Raw genomic sequence first — 14,783 nt, forward strand, 5'->3', positions numbered from 1 at the left:
AAGAAGAGCATCTTTGGGCATGATGGCTCATGTCTGTAATCCCTGCACTTTGGGAAGCCAAGGTGGGTAGATCATTAGAGGTTAGGAGTTCGAGCCCAGCCTGGCCAACATGGCGAAACCTCATCCCTACTAAAAATACAAAAAATTAGCCAGGCGTGGTGGCAGATGTCTGTAATTCCAGCTACTCGGGAGGCTGGAGAATTGCTTGAACCCAGGAGGTGGAGGTTGCAGTGAGCCAAGATTGTGCCACTGCACTCTAGCCTGGGTGACAGAGCAAGCCTCTGTCAAAAAAAAAAAAAAAAAAAAAAAAGAGGAAGAGCATCTTTATCTTCATTTTTTAGCCTTAGTGTTACTTTCTCCCAGTAACATTTTACCCAGAAAGAGTTGATGAATATAGATTTAAGAACTAGAGTTTCCACATGATGCTGCCTTTCCAGAACAAGTGAGTTCATTCTCATTCGTCTTTCTTTAGAAATCTTTTATCTTTCTTCCATTAGCTGGAATGGGTACTCCATGAGAATAAAGACTTGGGTTTCATTCTTCCTATTGTCCCCAGAGCCTACTATACTGGCTGGCATTGAGTAGCTATTGAACAGTTCTCTGAATGAATGAATGCATGCTCAGATAAGCACATGAATTAATTATCTCTCTCCTTTGAATCTCTCCATTCTTCTTCCTCACCCAATGGGGCTCAATTGTTATACACAGAAGATATTCTATAATGATGACCCAAAGAAATAAAAGACATCATTCCTGCCCTGTAAGAATTCATAGGATAGTAAGGAAAGATATATAAATATCTGTAATACAACATGGTGAACAGGATCAAGGTGAGGACAGTTCCCGACCATTTCCTACTTCCTTTAGATCAGGAACTCTCAACCTGTTTGCACAGGTACGTGTGTGTGTGTGCACGCACCATGAACCCCTTGGACAATCATATGAAACCTGTGTATCCTTTCTCAGAATAATGTTTTTCAATGCATAAAATACATAGGAAAGGAATAGTGTGAATTACAGTTATTAAAATGTGAAAGTGGCAGTATGGTAATACATGCATGTATTTATTAATGCGTTATGTAGTAAGATCCAGCAGGAACCTAATAACAATGGCAATTTTGAAGTCCTGATGAGTGTAAACACTACTTTGATACAAACAGCATAGATATGAATATATCTGTGATTTCTTTCTTTCTTTCTTTCTTTTTTTTTTTTTTTTGAGATGGACTCTTGCTCTGTATCCCAGGCTGGAGTGCAGTGGCACAATCTCAGCTCACTGAAACCTCCACCTTCTGGGTTCAAATGATTCTCCTGCTGAGATTATAGGTGTGAGCCACTGTGCATGGCCCAAAGTATCTGTAGTTTCCACTAGAGAGAAAGTCACAGGTGCTGCTAGCACTGGTAGGTTTGTTGACCATATTCATAATGAAAGGAAATGCTGAATTTCAATTAGAGACCATCCAAAATTAATTTGTAATTTTTTACCCACAGAAACTTATGGATACCAGCCTTTACCTTGGGTGTCTCTAGTGCCCAGGTTATTAATCTCTGATTGAAATGTTCTAATGGAGCTGACAGTTGTTTAGAGATAATATCTTAGATGGCAGATCTTAACCATTTTAGCATTTCTTGTAGTTCAGCACTGATGGTAGTAAATTCACTGAACTTGTTTGTCTGAAAATGTCTTTCTACCTCTCTCTTTTTAAGAATATACAATACACAGTTCTAGTTTGGCAGTTTTTTCCTCCAGTATTTTAAGAATCTCATTTCATTTTCTTCTGGCTTCCATAATTTCTTTTGGGAAGTCAGTTGTAATTTGTATTATTGTTTTGTTTTTCTGCAAGAGATTTTTTTTTTCCTTTCTGGCTGTTTGTAAGGGTTTCTGTTTCTCGTCAGTTTTCAACAGTTGTTTATAATGTGCTTGGGGGTGTGTGTGTGTGTGTGTGTGTTTAATTGAAATTTATCCTTTTGGGGTTTGCTAAGAGCATCTTGAACCATGTGTTAATATCTTTCATTATTTTTTGAAAATTCTTATCTTATGACTCGTTATTTATCCTCTTTCCTTCCGAAATTCCAATATGCAAACGTTAGAGCATTTCCTCCTGACTTACCTCTCTTTCAAGTTTTGTTCTTTTGCTACTACATTTTCTCTGTACTTCAGTTTGCATAATTTCTTTCCTTTCTTTCTTCCTTCCTTTTTTTTTTTTGAGATGGAGTTTTGCTCTGTTGACCAGGTTGTAGTGTAGTGGCACAATCTCAGCTCACTGAAAACTCTGCCTAATGGGTTCAAGCAATTTTCCTGCCTCAGCCTCCTAAGTAGCTGGGTTACAGGTACCCGCCACGATGCCCAGATAACTTTTCTGTTTTTATTTGTATTTATTATTATTATTATTTTTGAGATGAAGTCTCGCTCTGTAACCCAGGCTGGAGTGCAATGGCACTGTCTCAGCTCACGGCAACCTCTGCTTCTTGGGTTCAAGCAATTCTCCTGCCTCAGCCTCCTGAATAGTCAGGACTACAGGTGTGTGCCATCACACCTGGATAATTTTTGTATTTTTAGTAGAGATGAGGTTTCACCATGTTGGCCAGGCTGGTCTTGAACTCCTGACCTCAGGTGATCCCTCTGCATCGGCCTTCCAAAGTGCTGAGATTACAGGTGCGAGCCACTGCTCCTGGCCAGTTTGCATAATCTCTAATAACTAGTCTGCAAGTTCAGTGATATATTTTTTCTACTGTGGCCAACCTGCTGTTAAGCCTAGTCAATGAATTCTTAAACATTATATTTTTCAATTGTAGAATATCCATGTTCCTTTTTTAGAGATTTAATTTCTCTATTGCATTCTTTTTTGTCTTTTCATCCATTTTGTCCAACTTTTATTTTTCTTTTAGATAATTACACGGCTGGGTGTGGTGGCTCACGCCTGTAATCCAAGCATTTTGGAGGCCAAGGCGGGTGGATCACCTGAAGTCGGGAGTTCAAGACCATCCTGACCAACATGGTGAAACCTTGTCTTAAAAAACAAACAAACAAAAAAACATAATTACAAAAGTGTCTTAAAGTCCTTGTCTACTAATTTCAACATGTGGGTTACCTGTAGGGCTGTTTCTGTTGTCTATTTTTTCTCTTGCTTACAGCCCACATTTTTCTAGAATATATTATGTATTTTTTTAATAATCTGCATAAATAGCCATAGCATCTGATGTAGATGTTATTTTTCACTGGGGAGAGAACACTCTTCTCTCAGTTAGCTAAGGTAATGAACTGATTACTTTGATCCAGTCTGATATTGAGCTGGATCAGTTCACTCTTAGTTTCAAATGTCAGCTGAGCATGATGGCTCATGCCTGTCATCCTAGCACTTTGGTAAGCTGAGGCAGGAGGATCAATTGAGCTCAGGAGTTCCAGACCACCTTGGCCAACATAGTGAGACCTCATCTGTATTTTTTTTTTAATTTTTCAAATTTTAATTTGAAAAAAAAAAGTTTTGGCCAGGGATGGTGGCTCACATTTGTAATCCCAGCACTTTGGGAGGCCAAGACAGGTGGATCACCTGAGGTCAGGAATTTGAGACCAGCCTGGCCAACATGGTGAAATCTTGTCTCTATTAAAAATACAAAATGTAGTTATGCATGATGGCACATGCCTGTAGTCCCACCTACTTGGGAGGCTGAGGCAGGAGAATTGCTTGAAACCAGGAGGCAGAGCATGCAGCGAGCCAAGATTGCACCATTGCACTCCAGCCTGGGTAACAGAGTGAAACTCCATCTCAAAAAAAAAAAAAAAAAAAAAAGTTTCAAATATCTTAGAGTAATGCCTGTCTTGTGTTTATTACAAGCAGCCTTTTTTTTCAAGCAGCTTTCTCTTTCTCAAATACGACAATATCATAGGACATCTGTATCTAAATTTCCAACCTAGCCTTCTCTACTGCCCAGAACTTAGCAAAAATCCTATGGGGAGCACTGGCAGGTGGGGAAAACCAGCAAGGCATTTGAAGCTTCTCCAGATTCGACTCTGTCTAGCCAGCTCACAAGACCATCAAAGCTGGCTGGTTTCTCATTCTCTCTGAGTAGGCTTGCCTCGATTCTGGCAAGTCTAATCTCTCCCAGCCCATGGTGAGACCTAACAAATGCCCTCAGAGAAGAAAGCAGTCATGAATCTCCACTCACCTTGGAAGTGTGCTTTCTGCTCTGGAATTTAGTTCAATTAGATTTCCAGCCTTCCAGTGTCTCTAAAAAGAAATGTATATATGCTTTTTAGTTGATCCATTTTTTTTTTCTAGTTCTATAGTGGACACAATGGTCTACTGCTTCCCTCTTACATCCCATATTCTAACCACCAATTCTAAATATCTTAAATTCCCATTATGATATCATGAGTTATTTAAAAAAAAAAAAAAAAAAAAACTTTTAAAGTTGGGTGTGGTGACTCACACCTGTAATCCCAGCACTTTGGGAGGCCGAGGCGAGAGGACAGCTTGAGGCTGGGAATTTAAGACCAGCCTGGGCAACATGGTGAGACCCTGTCTCTATTAGATTTAAAAAAAAATGTAAAATTTTTAAAAAGAAAAAAGCTTAAGTTTGTACATTTATAATTTCCAAGTATGTTGTTTTAAATTTAATAATTTTGTTAATTTTAACTTAATTGTATGTTGAAATCTATGGCCTATATCAGGGATTGACTATTTCTATAAAGGGCCAGGCAGTCACAATTGCAGGCTCTGTGGGCCATATAATCTGTGCTGTTGTAACAAAAAAGAGCCATGGACAACATGTAAATGAATGGGTATGGCTTGCTTCTAATAAAACTTTATTTACAAAAATAAGTGACAGGCTAGATTTGTCCTGCAGTTCCTAGTTTGTCAACCCCTAGTCTAAATTATCTTAATTATTTACAAATTTATTAAGACTTGCTTTATAAATATGTTTGCTTTGAAATTTGAGGACCTTTTATGTGCATTTGAAAATATATTCTGATGCCTGGTACAATGGCTTGTGCCTGTAATCCCAGCACTCTGGGAGGCTGAGGTGGATGGATCATGAGGTCAGGAGTTCGAGGTCAGTCTGGACAACATGGTGAAACCCCGTCTCTACTAAAAATAAAAAATTAGCTGGGAGTGGTGGCACATGCCTGTAATCCCAACTACTCGGGAGGCTGAGACAGGAGAATCACTTGAACTCAGGAAGCGGAGGTTGCAGTGAGCCAAGATCCTGCCATTGCACTCTAGCCTGGATGAGAGAGCAAGATTCTGTATATATAGATTCTGTATTAGCTGAACGGTGTGGCTCATGCCTGTAATCCCAGCACTGGAGGCTGAGGCAGGTGGATTGCCTGAGGTCAGGAGTTCAAATCCACCCGCCTCGGCCTCCCAAAGTGCTGGGATTACAGGCGTGAGCCACCGCGCCTGGCCATAAATTTTTCTTATAATGTGGATTTTTCAGAATATTTCTGTAGGTCTAACAATTCTTGCTTTAATATTTTGTGCTTAATTTATTAGAATTTTAACATCTGGCCAGGCACGGTGGTTCATGCCTATAATCCTAGCACTTTGGGAGGCCAGGGCAGGTGGATCATCTGAGGTTATGAGTTTGAGACCAGCCTGGTCAACATGGTGAAACCCTGTCTCTACTAAAAATACAAACATTAGCTGGGTGTGGTGGTGTACACCTGTAATCCCAGTTACTCAGGAGGCTGAGGCATGAGAACTGCCCCAACCCAGGTGGTGGAGGTTACAGTGAGCTAAAATCGTGCCATTGCACTCCAGCCTGGGCAACAAGATAAGAATCAGTCTTTAAAAAAAAAAAAAGAATTTTGGCCGGGCGCTATGGCTCAAGCCTGTAATCCCAGCACTTTGGGAGGCCGAGGCGGGTGGATCACAAGGTCAAGAGATCGAGACCATCCTGGTCAACACGGTGAAACCCCGTCTCTACTAAAAATACAAAAAATTAGCTGGGCATGATGGCGCATGCCTGTAATCCCAGCTACTCAGGAGGCTGAGGCAGGAGAATTGCCTGAACCCAGGAGGCGGAGGTTGCGGTGAGCCGAGATCGCGCCATTGCACTCCAGCCTGGGTAACAAGAGCGAAACTCTGTCTCAAAAAAAAAAAAAATTTTTTTTAATATTTAAATTTTAAGACATTTTAAATGATTAAAATTATTTGTTAATAAATATCAAATCATTCAATCATTTAATTAAATAATTATAACAATTATGCTTATATATAATTACATGTAATAGCTTATATATGTAAATATCTTCACTTCCATCCTATATCTGTAGGATATATATATTTATATCACCTGGGTGACAGAGGAAGACCCTATGTCTAAATAAATGAATAAATAAATGGAATTCTACTTTAGAAATTTTATCTAGCTTTTTTCATTTATTATTATATATTACAAAATGGTTTTCCCACTCTGTTTCTTTTGTATTTTACAACTCCTCATAAGCCTAAATAAAAGAGTATTTACCAGATAACTGAGTGCTGGCAAAAATGGTTTGTTTTATAGTGAACGGTAGTGGTATAAGGGATACGGCTGAGCACAAAAATAAATCTGATGGTAGGGTTAGGACTGAGAGGGCAGAGGAAATGAGACTGACATTTCCTAGGGAAACTGACAGGTTATGGCCAGGTGAGGTGGCTCACACCTGTAGTCCCAGCTCTTAGAGAGCAGAGGTGGGAGGACAGCTTGAGCCCAGGAGTTTGAGACCTACCTGCCTGGGCAATATAGTGAGACCCCGTTCTTCACAAAAAAGGGGGAAAAAAAGCCAAATAAATAAAATAAGTGAAACTGACAGGTTAACCAATGTTTGAATTCCAATCTATCTTCTTGGAACCTCCCTGCCATTTCCTCTGATATCTGAAGCAATTTCTGTAAAGCACCCACTGCTCACACTATGCCTGGCTGGCTTTGCTTGAATATATGTATGTTTAATCTGCATTTTGTCCATGAAGTTTTTCAGGGCTTTGTAGTCTACAATGCCACACACTCCATGCTCACCCATCCCCTTTCCCTCTGGGGACTGGTACATGGAAAGTACTATGGATCAAATTGGAAATCCATCTCTCCTCTCAAAGGCAGCTAAAGCTATGTGGTCAGGCTCTGGGTCCCAGATTCTAGTCCTGATTTCTGAGTCTGCTTGCCAGGTCAGGGAATGCACTGGGGCTGACGACAAGGCTGGAACGTCCCGGGATTGAAGCCTGGATCCAAACTGTTGGACAGTATCTGGAGTTTTGCACAAAAGGGAATTGAATTGTAGATCAGCTGGGAAGTTACTGTGATAGTCCTGGTGCCCTGCGGCCTCCAGCGACTGGAACCCTGTGGGAGCACATAGCTGGCATTTTTTGCTAGAGATTAGGAAGTCTTTTGCTTCCTCTGTGAAAAGGCTTGAATTCAATGGACTGTTGTGGAAAGATGAAGTCTTTTTTTTTTCCTTATTGGTAAAAATAAAACAGAGATTTGGCTTGGGTTATTACATGGTGGTGGGCACATGAGCTCACTCTCCGGTGTTTGGCGGGAAGCCAGTTGAAGAGCATGTTGTCACATTTTTGTCCGGCATCATCGAGAGTGTAGAGAAACGGTGATTTTATTGTGGTGTGACTCTTCAGAGATCATCTTTATGCAAGAAATCTCAGAGGCCCATTTCATAGTAAGTTTCTTTTTGAAGTTTTGTTTTGGTTGATGCTATATTATCACTCATGGGCTGATGTCATCTCCTTACGATGGTGTCCCCAAGAGCCTTCACAGGCCTAGGGGGCCCTGGTTGGTGGTGGGAGGCCCAGGCTGAGAGGCAGGTCTCTGTGTTCTATTTTCTTCCTGTGCTTTGCTCTGGCGCTTTCTAAAATGAGCTACTCCTGTCTGTGCCCTCTTACTTATGTCGTGAAGGGCATTAGGACAACATGTAAGTATGGTTCAAAAGAGAATTGAAGGCTGGGCGCAGTGGCTCATGCCTATAATCCCAGCACTTTGGGAGGCTGAGGTGGGTGGATCAGAAGGTCAGGAGTTCAAGACTAGCCTGGACAACATGGTGAAACCCTGTCTATACTAAAAATACAAAAGCCGGGCATGGTGGTGCGTGCCTGTAATCCCAGCTACTCAGGAGGTTGAGGCAGGGGAATTGCTTTAACCAGGACCCGGGGAGCCGAGGTTGCAGTGAGCCAAAATTGCACCAGTTGCCGGGCGCGGTGGCTCAAGCCTGTAATCCCAGCACTTTGGGAGGCCGAGGCGGGTGGATCACGAGGTCGAGAGATCGAGACCATCCTGGTCAACATGGTGAAACCCCGTCTCTACTAAAAACACAAAAAAGTAGCTGGGCATGGTGGCACTTGCCTGTAATCCCAGCTACTCAGGAGGCTGAGGCAGGAGAATTGCTTGAACCCAGGAGGCGGAGGTTGCAGTGAGCCGAGATCGCGCCATTGCACTCCAGCCTGGGTAACAAGAGCGAAACTCCGTCTCAAAAAAAAAAAAAAAAAAAAAAAAATTGCACCAGTTGGAGCTGCTCTTTTGTACTCTGTCACATTTGCTTTTTCTGAATTGGGTCTTTTGTTAGCATATTCTTTGAAATAGAACTTGTCCATTGTTGACTTTGGTGCTTGATTACTGAGGAGGCTAAACTGGGTTTGCAGGATGTGCAGAATGGTTAAATGAATGTATGAATGAACATACGTAGATTAAATGTGTGATGGGGAACCTCAGAATGACACAAGAAACATGTTTCTCCAGAAACTAAGTCGATCTTGGCCTGTGAAGTAGCCAGTACCCATAGCAAGCAATGATAGTTTAAATACGTGGTCCAAAAATTTCTTCCTAATCAGCCAAGTCATAAATGCAGGACGTAAGGGAAACCACATGTGAGAGGTGTCTGTAACCTAGGACATTGGAGGCTTGGGCCAGAGTTAGAAATCAGGACCTTGCAAAATTGACTTAACAGTTTCTCCGGAATGTGGCCCAATCTACAAAGCCGCTGTCATGTCAGCTTCTCAGATAGAGGGCACGTGTGCTTGAAGTTTATTTCACCTTCACTCTTGCTTTAATAAAAGCATTTATAAGTCCAGGAGCTTCTTTTATACTTTGGTTGATCAGTGATCGTGTCTTCACTAAGAACCACCCATATTCTCATCCCTGGGCAGACATGAGGAAGGATGAAAGGATTTACCTGCAAGAATCTAGAGAACTAAGACCAATGGAAGGAAGTCAGATGGAAGTAGTTTGGATTTCAGATTTAACCAGCCAACGATGGAAAAGGTTTTTTAAAGAATGAGGTAGCAACTCTCTGGATCTTGTCTTGGTTGGGTGCTATGGCATGCACGTTTATGGTCCCCCAAATTCATAATTGAAACCTCATCTCCAATGTGATAATATTAGAAGGTGGGGTCTTTGGAGATTATTAAGTCCTGAGGGTGGAACCCTCATGAATTTGATTCACACCCTTTTAAAAGAGACCCTACAGAGCTTGTTTGTCCCTTCTACCAGTGAGGACAGAGTAAAGAAGGCACTGTTGGCCAGGTGCAGTGGTTCAGGTCTGTAATCCCAGCACTCCAGGAGACTGAGGCGGGTGGATCATGAGGTCAGGAGTTCAAGACCAGCCTGATCAATATGGTGAAACCTCATCTCTACTAAAAATACAAAAATTAGCCAGGTGTGGTGGCATGCATCTATAATCCTAGCTACTCAGAAGGCTGAGGCAGGCAAATTACTTGAACCAGGGAGGCAGAGGTTGCAGTGAGCCAAAATGGAACCACTGCACTCCAGCCTGGGTGACAGAGCAAGACCCTGTCAAAATAAAAAATAAAATAAAAAAAAAGGGCACTGTCTTTGAGAAATGAGTCCCACCAGGCACCAAATCTGCTGGTGACTTAATCTTGGATTTCCCAGCCTTTATGTCTCCATCACTTGTAAGTTACCTAGCCTACAGTAATTTGTTGTAGCGGCCTGAAGGGACTAAGACAGTGAGGGTGGGAGTGGAATATGATGTGCTAGGTTCTTTTCAGCTTTCAAATAATATAATATGCTTTTACCTCCTGGAGTTTCAGCCTCTGTGCAACTAATCTCTGACTTGCTAAAATCTTCGCATTTTTGTCTCCCACTCTCCACCTTATCAAACAACCTGTCCTATTTCTCTCTGTAGCTGCAGGCCCCATCAGACCTCTCAAAATACCATTTATAACTTCCTCTTCCGGGCCGGGCGCGGTGGCTCAAGCCTGTAATCCCAGCACTTTGGGAGGCCGAGGCGGGTGGATCACGAGGTCAAGAGATCGAGACCATCCTGGTCAACATGGTGAAACCCCGTCTCCACTAAAAATACAAAAAATTAGCTGGGCATGGTGGCGCGTGCCTGTAATCCCAGCTACTCAGGAGGCTGAGGCAGGAGAATTGCCTGAACCCAGGAGGCGAGGCGGAGGATGCGGTGAGCCGAGATCGCGCCATTGCACTCCAGCCTGGGTAACAAGAGCGAAATTCCGTCTCAAAGAAAAAAACAACAAAACTTCCTCTTTCATGTGGAGAACATAAGAGAGTGAGAGAGAACCGGGGACCTTCTATACGTTTAATGAGTGAGTCCACTTGACTGTAGGCATCTAGAACCTGGCTCTCAAACTTTAGCAGGTCACGGAATCAGGAGGAGAGCTTGTTAAAACAGAGTCTTGGGTTCACCCCAAAATTTTCCATTCAGTAGGTCCGCGGAAGGACCCAAGAATGTGCCTTTCTAACAAGTTCCCACCTAATCCTGTTGCCACTGGTGCAAGGACCATGCTTGGAGAACCACCACCCTCGAGGACGGAGACCAAGTTAGCCCACCCTCAGTAAAATCCAAATGCAGAGGGGGCAGATTAACAAGTACCAGGGCGTGCTGTCCTCTTCCTCCTCTTTTTCTTCCCCATCCTCCTCTTTATCAAGGCTTACCTGATCCCTGCCTCAGGGACCACCAAAGAAAACTTTGACTTAGACCAATGTGTCCCAGATCCAAGATCACTTTCTCTAGGAAGGCATCCATGAACCCCAGGATTAGATGTTGTGGCTTCCTATACTTCTCCTTCTTGACAGCTAACATAATTCACAATTTGCAGCTGTGGTTCATGTGATTTCTTAATCTCTCTTTCCTTCAGAGACTGTACGCTCCATGAAGACAGGATTTGAGAATTGAAGGAAAGAAGGAAGGGTTTGGGTGGGGAATGGTAGTGAGTCACCCCCAGGATTGAGCCCAATAAAAGAGAGTAAAACAACAGAAGATTCAGTCCCCAAAGAATAAAGGAAGGGAAGGGAGGAGGAAGGAAAAACGTGGCCTGGAACATCCATTTGAACTTTGGCTGCCAAGTCTAGCCCAGCTCTCTCTGGTGCCAACCAGAGGTTTGCCTGCTCTGTTTTGGCCATAGGGTGTGCATTTCATTTCTCCACACATTTTAAAACCCAAGTTGTTTTTTTTTTTTTTTTTAGCTCTGAGCTACTTACCCGCTCTAAGCCTCAGCTAGAGCACCCATAAAATAAAGAATTAGGGCAGGCGTGGTGGCTCATGCCTGTAATCCCAGCATTTTGGGAGGCTGAGGCGGGCAGATCATGAGTTCAGGAGATAGAGACCATCCTGGCTAGTATGGTGAAACCCTGTCTCTACTAAAAATACAAAAAATTAGCCAGGCATGGTGACAAGCACCTGTAGTCCCAGCTACTTGGGAGGCTGAGGCAAGAGAATTGTTTGAAACTTGAACCTAGGAGGTGGAGGTTGCAGTGAGCCGAGTTCAGTCATGCCACTGTACGTCAGCCTGGGTGACAGAGTGAGACTCCATCTCAAAAAAAAAAAAAAAAAAAAAAAAAAAGAATTAAGGCTTCAGGGCTGAAGAGACCTAAGTACAACAGCTCTGCTAATGCTGCGTTTCCATGAGTACCTGGATTAACTCCCCTAAGCTTCAGCTTCCCTGCTGAAAATGGATTCTACTCCTAACATTGTTGGGACGCTTCCAGGAATCAGTGCACATGAAGCCCTTAGCACAACGCCTGGCTCAATGCACACGAGTGACCATTGTCATCACCATCTTCAATGTCATCACCCTCCTCACCACTGTCACTGTTCCTGTCCCCGCACCCAAGGTTTCTGAGGTCCCAGTGGGCAAAGAACTTCATAACCATGAAGCACTGTCTGAATGTCAAGGGCATCCAAGTGCCCTAGCCCCTTGCCACAGGTCCTCAGTAACATCCAAGGATGCTTTCCTTCCCAAGGACGCTGGCGCAGGCTCTACCCCTTGCAAACCTTTTGTGACTCTTGATTTTATGACAAATGCATCTTTTGTCTCTTTCTGTTCTCAGGGCTTCAAATAACCAGCTGAAGAACTGTTCCCCAGAGCATTGTTCCTGAGGAGGAAAAGAGTCCAAACACCCACCCACACCTGCTTCGTGCCAAGAATCCACAGTTGGGTTGCAAGGACAGTGTATGTTGCCCTTTTGGAAAAATGAGAATGAGCCCAAGTGAAGAGCAAGCAAAGGTGTCTCAAGTCATCCCAAGGCAAGTGGGGGGTAGCTTGGGCTGTGACGCCCTCACTCCCGCATGAGACTCTCTCTGGCGTTCAGATTAAGCAGCTTCCTGTCCTTCTCTGTAAAATAAAATGAATGAAGGGATAATCTGGCAGGGCGAGGTGGCTCACGCCTATAATCCCCGCACTTTGAGAGGCCAAGGTGGGAGGATCACTTGAGGCCAGGAGTTCAAGACCAGCCTGGGCAAAATAAAGAGACCCCCATCTCTAAAAAAAAAAAAAAAAAAAAAAAAAATTAGCCTGATGTGGTGGTGCATGCCTGTGGTCCCAGCTACTGCAGAGGCTGAGGGGGAAGGGTCACTTGGGTGCAGGAGGTCAAAGCTGCAGTGATCCTGGGATCGCATCACTGCACTCCAGCCTGTGTGACTGAGTGAGACTCTATCTCAAAAATAATAATAAATAAATAATAAAAATTTAAAAATAAAGAGCTAGCTGGGCATGGTGGCTCATGCCTGTAATCCCAGAACTTTGGGAGGCCAAGGTAGGTGGATTACCTGAGGTCAGGAGTTCGAGACCAGCTTGGCCAACATGGTGAAACCCTGTCTCTACTAAAAATACAAAAATTAGCCAGGCATGGTGGCAGGCGCCTGTAGTCTCAGCTACTCAGGAGACTGAGGCGGGAGAATCAGTTGCACCCAGGAGGTGGAGGCTGCAACAGAAGTTGCCGTGAGCCAAGTTCATGCCACTGTACTGCTCCCCAGCCTGGGTGACAGAGTGAGACACTCTCAAAAAAAAAAAAAAAAAGAAATGAAATGAAAAGAAAGAGCTATCCAGCTCTCGGGATCTTAAATGGTAGATCCTGGAGTTTAAGCCCGCTTATTTTACAGATGAGACCCAGAGAGGGGCAAACACTTTCCTAGAGATACACAGTAATTTATAACTGGGCCAAAGCTCACTCTAGTTGAGCCTTTTTGTTTGAAGTGACTGAGCTAATGCCATCTATGGTTTTTTGTTTGTTTTGTTTTGTTTTGTTTTGTTTTTAAGGTAAATGCTGTGCTGATATTCCTCACAGCTTGATAACTTGTAAAATGCCTCTCTTCCTTGAGTACCCATCTGTCCTGTACTAGCTTCAGGATTTGGGACTGACACTGCAGTTGAAGGACAATGTGCCAGAGTGATTAAGAAAGGAGGAGCCTGGCCTGGGAGGCCGAGGCGGGCGGACGACGAGGTCAGGAGATGGAGACCATCCTGGCCAACATAGTGAAACACCGTCTCTACTAAAAATACAAAAACTAGCCAGGTGTGATGGGGGGGTGCCTGTAGTCCCAGTTACTCGGGAGGCTGAGGCAGGGGAATCGCTTGAACCCGGGAAGTGGAGGGTGCAGTGAGCCAAGATTGCACTACTGCACTTCGGCCTGGAGAAAGAGCAGGACTCTGTCCACCCCTGCCTCAAAAAAAAGGATGGGCCGGGCACGGTGGCTCAAGCCTGTAATCCCAGCACTTTGGGAGGCCGAGGCGGGTGGATCATGAGGTCAAGAGATCGAGACCATCCTGGCCAACACGGTGAAACCCCGTCTCTACTAAAAATACAAAAAATTAGCTGGGCATGGTGGTGCGTGCCTGTAATCCCAGCTACTCAGGAGGCCGAGGCAGGAGAATTGCCTGAACCCAGGAGGCGAGGCGGAGGTTGCGGTGAGCCGAGATCGTGCCATTGCACTCCAGCCTGGGTAACAAGAGCGAAACTCCGTCTCAAAAAAAAAAAAAAAAAAAAAAAAAAAGGGTGGTGGAGCCTGACTTCAAATCTCAGTTTGGTTAACTTACAGCCATATGACCTTGGGAAGCTATTTGACTGCTGTAAGCCTCAGTTTCCTCATGTGTAAAACTGGGAAGATAGAACTTACGAGGGGTTGTTGTGAACTAATGCCTATGAGGTATTATATTTATAGCAGTGCCTGGCAGGCAGGAAGTATTCAATAAATGCTAATTATAATGACTTCCAAGAGAGTTGCTTAAGGGCAAAGTGAAACTCAATTGAATAGTGGGTACATCCTCTCTGAAAGCGAGGCTAAAACCATGGTTTTTTTTTTTTTTCTTTGCTTTTAAAAAAAGGCATAGACCAGGCATGGTGGCTCATGCCTGTAATCCCAGCACTTTGGGAGGCCGAGGCAGGCGGATCACCCGAGATCGGGAGTTTGAGACCAGCCTGACCAACATGGAGAAACCTTGTCTCTATACTAAAAAAGAAAAAAAAAAAAAAAAATTAGCCAGGCATGGTGGTGCCTGCCTGTAATCCCAGCTACTCAGGAGGCTGAGGCAGGTGAA

At 43.6% G+C, this 14,783-nt stretch overlaps 1 protein-coding gene across 2 annotated transcripts in view; it reads left to right on the forward strand.

The window, feature by feature from the left end:
• HKDC1 (hexokinase domain containing 1) overlaps window positions 1-12,488 on the forward strand; it is a 74,031-nt gene extending 61,543 nt beyond the window's left edge. For both annotated transcript variants that reach the window (XR_012512836.1, XR_012512837.1), the window contains one exon: window positions 12,298-12,488. The gene's annotated coding sequence lies outside the window, so the exon portion shown is untranslated. The remainder of the gene's footprint in view (window positions 1-12,297) is intronic.
• The last annotated feature ends 2,295 nt before the right edge of the window (window positions 12,489-14,783 follow it).

The sequence above is a fragment of the Saimiri boliviensis genome, chromosome 12 (assembly GCF_048565385.1).
Source record: "Saimiri boliviensis isolate mSaiBol1 chromosome 12, mSaiBol1.pri, whole genome shotgun sequence".
Lineage (NCBI taxonomy): Eukaryota > Metazoa > Chordata > Mammalia > Primates > Cebidae > Saimiri > Saimiri boliviensis.